This window comes from Lolium perenne, chromosome 2, assembly GCF_019359855.2.
Source record: "Lolium perenne isolate Kyuss_39 chromosome 2, Kyuss_2.0, whole genome shotgun sequence".
Classification (NCBI taxonomy): Eukaryota; Viridiplantae; Streptophyta; class Magnoliopsida; order Poales; family Poaceae; genus Lolium; species Lolium perenne.
Window position 1 is genome coordinate 273696581 of NC_067245.2, and position 11713 is coordinate 273708293.

Below are 11713 nucleotides of genomic sequence, written 5' to 3' on the forward strand. Positions count from 1 at the left end.
AGACGGCGCCACGCCACACAGAACGGATCTGGGGTCTTACCTTCGCAAATTTGCGGCATTCAGAAATTGATCGCAACTTTGGCGTTCTGAGAATATATTGTCGAGTGCTTATTCGGCTGTTGGAATGGCACATTTTATTGAGTCAAAGATGACTTATATTGCTCTCCCGATGGGAGTATATGCAGAGTTATTTATAACTCGAAATATACTCTTTTGCTCTTCTCTCTTTCTTCTTTTCATTCTTTCTTTCTTTTTTTTTTATAATTTCATCGGGCACGCGAACAGCGTTCCCGATGGGAGTAGCCCCCGAGGCTACAACCAAGGACTTGTGCTTGGCTGTAGGCTTCACGTCTTATGCCGCTATATTTTCTTTCTCTCCCGAAGTTTTACAATTTCTCGGGTGCGCGAACAGCGCTCCCGATGGGAGTAGCCCCCGAGGCTATGAGCAAATATTTGTATTTGATCATAGGCTCTCGCCATTTCTATTTTGTCTTTCTTGATCTTTTCATTTTTCAAAGTAGCCCCCGAGCATTTGATCAAAAACTTGTATTTGATCAAAGGCTCGCCAATATTTTTCCATGTCGCCTTTTTTATGAAACTGTTGAGGCGAATTTTTTCCTGCAAAGGTGACGCTATTGCTGACGATAGCCACGATTTCGAGTCCGAAAATCGCGAGAAGTTTTCTCCCGCTGCCTTGCAGGCCCAAAGTAACCATTATCTTGACACGTCATGCAGGTGGGGGACACACGTCCTCCGCTTTTCCTGGCGCACGTACCGTAACTTCTCCAATGTTAAAATACTTTTTTACCCCTGTTTCCACGTGGTTATCATCTGCCGCACACTTTTTCCATCCAACGGTCCGCCGCTTCACCGCACCTCTATATAAGATCCCCTTCTTCTTCTTCCTCGAGCACTTCCGCTCGCGTCGTTCCCCTGCTTTCCTCTGCAAAACTTCCTCCTGCGCCCCACAACTCCCTAAGCTCATCTTCTCCAAGCTGCATTCCTGCGCCATTGTTGATGCCACCGCGTCGGTTGATCAAGCACAGCACGCCTGAATCATCAATGGCTGCCGTAGATCTGGGAAGCGCGGAGTGGGAAAGGTCCAAAATTTCCACCCAGGACATCAATCTCTTTAAGAAGCTGGGGATCAGCAAGAAGCCGAAGGCGCTGTGCTTCCCTAGTGAAGAAAGCTACCCAACCCCTCCAATGGGGTATCGGGTAAGTTTCGTCGACCATCTCATCCGCGGTCTTTCCGCCCCCATTCATCCTTTCCTCCGCGGACTGCTCTTTGTTTATGGTCTGCAACTTCACCACCTCACGCCCAATTCTATCCTCCATATCTCCATTTTCATCACCCTCTGCGAGGCCTTCCTTGGCGTCCAGCCTAACTGGGCGCTATGGAAGCGCATTTTCTTTTGTCGCCGTAATGGCTCTCCCAATGTCGCCTACAACATAGGCGGCGTTGTTATTTCCGTTCGCCCCACAGTCGATTACTTCGACGTCAAACTCCCTGACTCAGTTCAAGGGTGGCGCAAGAAGTGGTTGTACATTCAAGAGGAGAACCATGGATGTGCTGAAGACAACATCCCCCCTTTTGATGGTGCCGAGAAAATCCTTCGCCGCCGCTCCTGGGATGCAGAGGCTACCGAGGAAGAAAAAATATCGACAGAAGCCCTGATGACTCGCATCCATGAGTTGCAGAATACTCGCGGCAAAGAGCTGTCAGGTATTCAGATCACAGCGTATTTTCTTAGAACTAGAGTGCAGCCTCTTCAGGCTCGCAAATTCCCTCTCTGGAAGTACGCTGGCGACAAGGACGCAGATCGGTTGTCGGCGGATTTAGAGGTCAAGGACTTAGAAAAGCTTGTCCGAAAAATCTCCTCCCTCAGCAAAAAAGATCCTGTCCCTTCTTCTTGTCGTGTAAAATCGTACAGCGCCACCAATGCGCTTCCCAAGGTAAACTTTGTCGATTGATTTGTTATTGCCTTGCTATCTTCTTTGTAACTCCTTTTTTTGACATCTTCCTTTGTTTTTTATATAGAACCATCCAAATCTTGTCTCTCTTCCTCCCCTTCCTGAAGGTGGAGAAGTCGATGAAAGGGCCGTTGTCACCGACGACAACCAAGATGCCCCCTCTTTTGTGAATGAACCCGTAGATTCTCAAAAATCTACGGGATCTTCTGAAGGCACTGCATCGGCACAATCTCCTCCTCCTGCTGTTTCTCCAAGGAACAAAAGGAAAAGGGATGATGTCGAAGATTCCGGCACCTCCAAAGCCGAAGAAGCTGTTCCTTCACGCCAGAAGGCAGCTTATGATCCATACCTTGAGTCCCTCATCAGCTCGTAAGTTACCTTTTATTTCACTTTATTTTGTACTTGAATATTTTTATCTATCTTGCTTTTTATGCTGCCGACATTTAATCGCAGTGATGATGAAGAAGAAGTACCAGCTGTTGATGTGGCTGCTCGAACGAGTACGTCACATACTCTGGTTGTTTCGGAGACGCCAGTCGAAGGAGAGGAATCCTCGCCTCCTCAACAAAACGTCGGCGCTCCTACTCCTCCTTCGAGCCCTCTTGTCCCTTCACCAAAAAGGACAAGGGTTGAAACAATCCCGGAGCCTACCCTCCACTTGGGTAGCTCCTCTAGCCCTCTCTTGGATGATGTAAGTTCTTAATTTTCTTGTCACTGTCTATATTTCCTCTGTTTGCTTCTTTATGCCATCATATTTTTCCCATACCGACATTTTCTTTCTTTGTCCTTCTTTGACAGCCTATGATCAAAGAGCTTGTTCGCATCGGTGCCCAATTCATTGGGTACCGTGAGTATGCCAGCAAGACTGAAGGTAAGAATTCTTTGCTGGCCCTTGTTACTTCTTGCTCCTGTTTTGTCGCAATTTTGACGATTCTTAACTATTTTGGCAGAAAAACTTGCGGAAGCCAACAAGCTTGTCGACACGCTTGCTCAGAAATTAGAGCAAAGTGAAGCGGCTCGCAAGAAGGCTGAACTTGATGCTAGCAAGGCTAAAGCGGAGGCTGATAAGGCCAAGGCAGAAGCTGCTGGTGTCGAAGATCTGCAAAAAAGACTTGATGATGCCGAAACTGCTTTGACCGAGCACAAAGCCGCGCAGGCTACTCGTGAAAATTCGATCATCAAGTGCTTGAACCAGCAGATTCGGTGCTTTGTCGGTAATTTTTTCGATCCATTCTATTTTTCTTAGACTTGCTTTTCTTTACTTACTGTCGACCAACATATATTTTCTGCGATAGGTAAAACAAACCAAGAATTCGAGCTTGAAGATCCCGACAACGATCCTCTTCTTGACACGCTCTCTATCCTTGAGCTTAATGGAACCGAAGCTCGCGAAGGCATTGAACAGGCTGACGCAGGATTGTCACGGCTGTTCCCCTACTTCTTCCCGAAGAAAGCGGAACCCAAGACTTTCCTTGCTCTTGCCAAGGACTTCAACCCACCAGAGGATCTTGGACTGAAGATGCGCCACGAAAACATGAAGATTGCTGTCGAAAGTACTGTCGCCTTGGTTGCCGACAGCCAACAAACTATCGACTGGGCGAAAGTAGGCGACACAGAACAGATAGAGCAAACACAATGGCGATCGTTGATCAGGGCGGCAAAGCCCAACACGAAGAAAATCCTGGCCTATCTCGGAATCAAGCCATCTTCAACTCCTAGCTCATCAAAGCCGGAGGTCTAGTTGAATGCCCCTTCTTTTTATTTTTTCTATTTCTTTAGCTATTGTCGCCATATTAGCTTTGGCGACAATTACCTTAGTAGTCCCTTTGAAGAACCCCTTATGTAATATCCATGTAAATTTCATGAAGATCAATGGAATTCTGTCTTGCGCAATCATTTGATATTGAAATTTTCTTTTCCAGTTGATATTTGATAACTACTCCGCCAATCCTTGTTCTGCCGATACTTCGCCTGCTTCTTCATTCTCGAAGAAAACCCTTATCGAAGATTTTTCCAGTAAACATTTGTCGCAAGATTTGCAAAAACTTCGCCAACAACTCCAATCCATGAAGAAACAAACTCTTGCGATGATGGAACAATCTCGAAAAGCAGCAGAGAGAGAGAAAATTGCTCTCCAACAAGCAAAAGAGGCCATAGCTACCAGGGATGCTGCTGTGTCAGAAGCTGAGAAAGCCACTACTCGAGAAAATAGCATGCTCGAGCTAATGACTGAAGCTAGCGCGGATATGCTAGGTATGTTTTTCCAACCTCACACTGCTTCTTTTTTGTTTTACTGTGCCTCCCCTTAGATTTCTTGCTTTGTCGCTTAATAGGCTCGGTTCTCGACGCTGCCGCTGAAGATGAAAGAGTGAATGTCAGAACGAATCTTCTCGTCAATCTTTCTCTTAATCATGGCTGTCTGTTCTGGGCCACCCCTGAGCGAACCCAGCAAATTGTCAGGTTCCAAGATCGCGCTTGTCAGGTGCGCGAATTTCTCAATTTCTGCACGAGAACCTTAACCCTTGTTTACAAGACTTTATTTCCTCGAGATGAGGCTCCCGAAACTCTTCTTGGACTGATGGAGAAATTTAGAGATGCCCCCCGCATTCATAATTTTGTGCGAGCTCAATTGACTGCTAGAGCAAGGTTCGCCACGATTACGATACACATTTGCCATCCCAAGTTGGACCTGACGAAGATTGTTGCTGATTGCTTGGCCAAGAAATCGCGACGAAAAAATAACATTGACTCAATCAATGAGATGGTTACTCCTGTGGCTGAGGCAATGATGGATGAACTTCTTCGGATGGATTCAAAATTCTTCGTCAAGGGGACCTATGCTGAGCACAAGACAACCAAAGGTTTATCCATAGATAGTATATTAGGCCTAAACTGAGCTGTACTATATTGCGAGAAATTATGTCTATATCTTGTCGATCTCTTTTTGTTCCGAAGAATTTGTTTATATTGTAAAGTAGCCTGTATTGTTGGAGCCCCCGAGCCTCTGGCTGGGGTTTATACTGTTTTGCTATCTCAAAGATTTTTTCTCTTGTTGCGAGAAGATATATTTATTTTTCCGTCGATGGGTTACGAGCCCCCGAGTGTCTTGGTGGAGAAGTTCTATATTTTTGTTGCGAGGTTTTCAGACCAAAGCAATAGGATTTTGATGAGTATACTATATTTATAGTTGTTAGCTCCCGATGTTCTATTTAGCGAGGTATTCTTGTACCAAGGCGAAATATTTCGGTAAGTCTAGTTTATCTATATTGTGTATATTTTGTAACTTAAAGCCGTTGAGCCCCCGAGCGTGTCGAAGAATGAGAAGTATATCTCCACTATCTTTATTATATTGCAGCACCGCGAGCCCGCCTCATTAAAAACCTTTCCGGCCCCACTCGGTGCCCCGAAAAGGAAAAGAGTGCGTCTGAAAACTCGCGGGCGTTTCAGTACATTGTATTTTTACAGAGGAGGACTATATTTCGACTCTAAGCGTAGAACCGCCTGAGCTGCGCCACGTTCCAGGGGTTTTTCTCGGGAACCCCTGTCTTCTTGTCCTTGATTCTGTATGCTCCTCCGTCGATGACTTCCGTGACGACGTAAGGTCCCAACCATGGTGACTCGAGCTTTTCAGTACTTTGTTGGTTAAGCCGTAGGACCAAATCAGCGACCTGGAAAGATCTGGGCCGCAATCGTCGACTGTGGTAGTTTTTCAGGTCCTGCTGGTACTTGGTAACTCGTGATAGTACTTCATCTCGAGCTTCATCGAGTGCATCCATATCGTCCTCCCGAGCTTTTCGTGATGTTTCCTCATCATACTCTATTACTCTTGGAGAATCATGCTCTATTTCGATTGGTAATACTGCTTCGGCTCCGTGGACGAGGAAAAACGGAGTTTCTTGTGTCGCCGTATTTGGTGTTGTTCGGATGCTCCACAAAACACTTGGCAATTCTTCTGGCCAGGTATGTCGAGCCTTTTCAAGCGGTCCCAGCAGACGTTTTTTAATGCCGTTGCATATGATACCATTAGCTTTTTCGACTTGGCCATTGGTTTGTGGATGTCCTACTGACGCAAAGTGCAATTTAATGCCTACTTCTGCGCAGTATGCCTTGAACTCCTTAGCTGTGAAGTTGGTACCGTTGTCTGTGATAATGCTATGAGGCACTCCGAATCGAAAGACGAGGCCTTTCAAAAACTTTATTTCCGACGCTGCATCTGGTGAATTTATTGGCTTCGCTTCTACCCACTTTGTGAATTTGTCGACAGCAACCAACAGGTACTCATATCCTCCTGGCGAAGCTTTGTGCAACTTGCCCACCATATCGAGTCTCCATTGGGCAAAGGGCCACGACAATGGTATTGGCATCAGCTCTGCCGCCGGAGAGTGAGGTTTTGTGGCGAATCTCTGGCACGCGTCGCAGGTTCTTACTATCTCTTTTGCATCCTCGATTGCTGTCAACCAGTAAAATCCTGCCCAAAAAACCTTGGCTGCAATAGCTCGGCTGCTCGCGTGGTGACCACATATTCCTTCATGCACATCCTTTAGGATTATCCTTCCTTCTTCGGGTGTGACGCACCTTTGCAGGACGCCTGAAATACTTCGCTTGTATAACTCCCCTTTGACCACTGTGAAAGCTTTGGACCGTCGAATAATTCGCCTTGCCACAACTGGATCGTCGGGTATTTCTTTCCGAAGGATATACGATATGTACGCTTGCATCCAAGGAACTTCTACCATCATCACAAGCTCTTGGTCCTCTTCGTCCTCCACGGCTTCTTTGAGGGGCACTGAAGTTTTTTCTTCCTTTGCTTTTTTCTGCGTTTTCTTCGGCTTTGTGGATCTCTCTGCTATTTCTTCCCAAAATACACCTGGTGGGATTGGGAGGCACTGCGACCTGATGTTTGCGAGAACGTCGGCTTCATCATTGCTCAACCTACTGATGTGATTTACCTCGCATCCATCAAACAGCTTCTCAAGCTCATTGTACACCTCCTTGTATGCTATCATGCTATCATTGACTGCATCACATTGGTTCATAACTTGCTGAGCCACCAATTGTGAGTCGCCAAAGATTTTTAGTCGCGTTGCGCCGCAAGCTTTCGCCATCTTCATCCCGTGTATGAGGGCTTCGTATTCTGCTTCATTGTTGGATGCGTTTGGGAACGTCATCCGTAGGACATACTTCAACTTGTCGCCTTCGGGTGATATAAGTATCACTCCTGCGCCAGCTCCTTCTAATCTCTTGGATCTATCAAAGTTCATAGTCCAAGTTCTCGACAAATCTGGGGGTCCCGTGTTTTGCAGCTCCATCCACTATGCAATGAAATCTGGCAAAACTTGCGACTTGATTGCCTTTCTTTTTTCATACGTGATGTCCCAAGGGGAAAGTTCTATTCCCCAAAGGGAGACACGCCCTGTAGCTTCTGGATTGTTCAGTATATTTAAAAGAGGTGCTTCATTGACTACTATTATCGGGTGTGCCGAAAAATAGTGGCGCAACTTTCTTGCCGTTGTAATCACTCCATATGCTAGCTTCTGGTACTGTGGGTACCGCTGTTTGGAAGGCGATAAAACTTCACTGATGAAATATACCGGCCTTTGCACTCCATGGAGTTTTCCTTCTTCTTCTCTTTCAACGACTAACACCGTGCTAACCACCTGGGGTGTGGCTGTAATGTACAGCAGGAGGGGTTCCTTTTCCTTCGGCGCCACCAAGATTGGTGGTGTCAAGATTGTGCGTTTCAGATCCTCGAAAGCTCTGTCGGCTTCTTCGTTCCACTGGAATTTCTCCCCTTGCTTTATTAAAGCGTAGAACGGTAACGCTTTTTCTCCCAGCCTGCGACGAATCTGCTTAACGCTGCGACTCGCCCAGTTAGTTCCTGTATTTCTTTCAACTTTGTTGGCTTCCTCATTGTTACGATGGCTTGTATTTTGTCGGGATTTGCTTCAATCCCTCTTGCTGAAACTAGGAACCCAAGAAGTTCTCCTGCTGGGACGCCGAAGGAACACTTTGTCGGGTTCAGCTTGAGGCAGAATTTGTCGAGGTTGTCAAAGGTTTCCTTGAGATCCTCGATCAGCGTCGTCCCCTTTTTTGACGTTATGACGACATCGTCGATCTACACTTGCACATTTTTTCCAATCTGTGTCGCCAAACACTTCTGCATCATCCTCTGATATGTTGCTCCCGCGTTTTTCAAACCAAAGGGCATTGTTCTATAGCAAAACACGCCGTAAGGTGTGATGAACGCTGTTTTTACTTCATCTTCTTCTTTTAATCTGATCTGGTTATAACCAGAATATGCGTCCAAAAAGGAAAGACGTTCACATCCTGCCGTGGAGTCGATAATTTGGTCGATCCTCGGGAGGGGAAAGTGATCCTTTGGACAATGTTTATTGAGACACGTAAAGTCGACGCACATGCGAAGGACCTTAGTGTTTTTCTTCGGCACCAACACTGGATTTGCTACCCATGTGGCCTCTGTGTGCAGCTCCTTGATAAAACCAGCTTCTCTCAGTCGATCAATTTCTGACAGCATAGCCTTGCGGTTTGGTTCCGAAAAACGTCGCAAAGGTTGTTTGATTGGTCTCGCTAGTGGATCCAAGTTTAGGTGGTGCTCGGCAAGTTCCCTGGGTACTCCTGGCATGTCAGCTGGACACCATGCGAAGATTTTCCAGTTCTCACGGAGGAACTCGACGAGCGCGCTTTCCTATGCGAGGTCCATGTCGTTTGCGATGGATGTCGTCTTTTTTGGGTCTGTCGGGTGAATCTGCACCTCCTTAGAATTTTTCTCCGTGTTGAAAGTTGATTCTTTATTTGGCCTTCCAACGTCTGGCAGCACGTCGTAGTCAGTCATGAGCCTTGACGCCAAATACTCAGCTTGCATCCCGAAAGTTTCTGATATTCGATGAAAATCCTTATCACATTTATCGGCTAGGGCGAAGCTTCCTTTGACTGTGATTGGTCCCTTAGGTCCAGACATCCTCCACAATAGGTACGTGTAATGTGGTACCGCCATAAATCTAGCATATGCTGGTCGACCCAACAGAGCGTGGTATTGTGACGGAAAATCTACGACTTCGAACTCCAGCTTCTCGATTCTGTAATTTTCTCGGGTCCCAAAGTGAACGTCGAGATTAATCTTCCCCAGCGGATAACTTGGCTTCTCTGGTGTGATACCGTGGAATCTCGTGTCTGTTGGCTTCAGGTTTGCTAGGGATATGTTTATCTTCCTTAATGTATCTGCGTACATAAGGTTTAAGCTGCTGTCGCCATCTATAAACACGCGAGATACGTCAAACCCTGCGATGACCGCTGGTAGTATGAGTGCTGACTGCCCTGGTCAAGGAACTTGCTGTGGATGATCTGCTATGGTGAAGCCGATGTCTTACCCTGACCAATTAAGATACTCGACTGTTGGTGGAGGCATTTTTTCTGCCATGAACACCTGTCGTGAGATTACTTTCTGAGTTCTATTGGATGGCCTTCCCTTCTGAATCATCGAGACCGCTCCGTTAGAGTTAGGATCCACGTAAGGCGGTGGTGGAGGTGCTTCCGCTATTCTGAGCTGATGTCGATTGTCGTCCGTAATAGCGGGAGGAGGTGGCAAGTGAATCTCACTTCTGGGTTCTCAAGGATTTCTCTGTGCTGCCTGAGCATTAGCATGCCCTGCATACCTTAGCATTGCCTGGAAATTGCGACAATCCTTTTGCAGATGTCCTGACTGTCTTTTTCCGTTGCTGTCGAGGAAAAAGTGCATCTTACACGGCCCGTTCATCATCTCTTCGGGAGACACGAAAGGTCTCTGGAACCTTGGCCCACTATTTTGCCTATTGTTTCGAGAGTCATCTCTATTGTCGCCTCGTTGCTCGTTACTTCTCTGATACTCATCTCTGTTGTTTCCTCCTGCGCTTGCTCGGAAACCAGCCGAGATTTGTCCTGGAGCATCATAGCTCGAGTACTGCCGAGGAAATCGTCGCCTTGGTTGATAATTTCGACCGCGGTCTTCCTCTGGCGACCTGTGCCGTTTGTTGTGAATAGCATCTTCCCCATCTGCCCATCTATTTGCTATTTCCATTAGTGCAGATACTGTCTTTGGATTGGTCCTCCCCAAGTCCTCGACAAAATCTCCACGCCTGATTCCTGCGACAAACGCATCTATTGCTCTCTCGTCAGATATATTTTCTACCGAGTTTTTGATGCTATTCCACCTTTGGATATATTTTCTCATTGGCTCGTCTGGCTTTTGTCGGCACGCTCTCAGCTCCTCTAATGATGCAGGTTTTTTACATGTGGACCGAAAGTTCTTAACGAACACGTCCTCGAAGCTATCCCAGCTGTCGATAGATCCTGGAGGAAGTTTCTTTATCCAAGATCGTGCGGCTCCACTCAGATGCACCTGGATGCTTTGCATAGCTGTTGCTCTGGTTCCTCCTGTGAGCTTCACTGTCCCGAGATAATCAACTAGCCAATCCTCTGGATCTTGAAGGCCGTCGAATTTCTTGAAGTTATCAGGTAACTTGAATCCCGAAGGGACTCGAGTTTTTCGAACTCTCCTTGTGAAGCATGGCAAACCACACATATCCTCGTCGTTTAACTCTGGGGACTGCCGATGTTCCCTTCTGCTTTGTCACGCTCTGTCGACCCTTGCTTGTGCTGCCGTGTCCCTTGCTCCACTTGGTCCTTCGGGAGCTGCTGCTGTTGCTGCCGCAGGTCGTGGACTATTTTGCCTTGCTGTTCCTTCGGGAGGTGTTGATACAAACGCCGTCCCCATGGCTCCAACTCCTGCCATTGCCATGTTGTACAATGCCTCCCTTGGATCTCCTGGGGGTGGTCTGGATGCAAGGATGAAAGCTTGTGTCGCCATATACCCAGCTTCTGGTGTCTTGGGGATGATGTTCCCTCTCGTGTCTATCGACATAAAAGACATGTCGAGGTTTTGAACCAAGTGCTCTCTTTCTCCTTCAGGTACGTTTTGCAACCTTGATCTTGCTCTGTTCTGAGCTTCCCTGTGGCTATCACCCAAAGTTCTAGATTGTCGACTCAGCTCTGCCCTTCGCCTACTTGATGCAGAGGCTGCCTCCTTTCTTCTGTTTAGCTCAGCTGTCTGTTTTTCCAATTCCCTTGCAGCTCGTGCGAGCCTACATTGATATGCTTGTAATTCTTCTGGCGTGGTTGTGGTGTCCATTGGTTCTGAGCCATCCATAGCCCTTGCGGCTCTATCCCATGCTGCTTGCGGGAGTTGGACTCTGTCTCGCGGCTATGGCCCGATATATTTATTGCCTAGGCCTCGTTGCAAATCAGAGGGATCGACGTATGGATTTCCCAAATCGTCGAAAGCCTCAGATGTTTCCTCTTGATCACGACTTGGCTCTCCGATGACATAAATCTGATGATACTTTGTATTCAGATTTATGTTGGGTTTGGTGACACCATCATGAAGATTGGCGAAGACCTTGCCCACTGTAGTAGATTTGTCGATGAAGTCGTAGCTATCGACACTGCTTGAGCCATCGCTTATATAGGAGTCCGCAGATGACTCAAACGACATGTCGCTGAAGATCTTGGCAAGTTTTTCTCTTGCCCTGGTGCTGATGAAGCGTGACGATGAAGTTTCTTCCTCTCCTGATTCGGTTGACGATGTATAGCTTGAAAAATCGGAATCGACCGCCGACGATCCCGACGAAATCGGAATTTCGACACGATACGATCCCTCTTTCTCGATGCGAAAGTGAAATCTTCC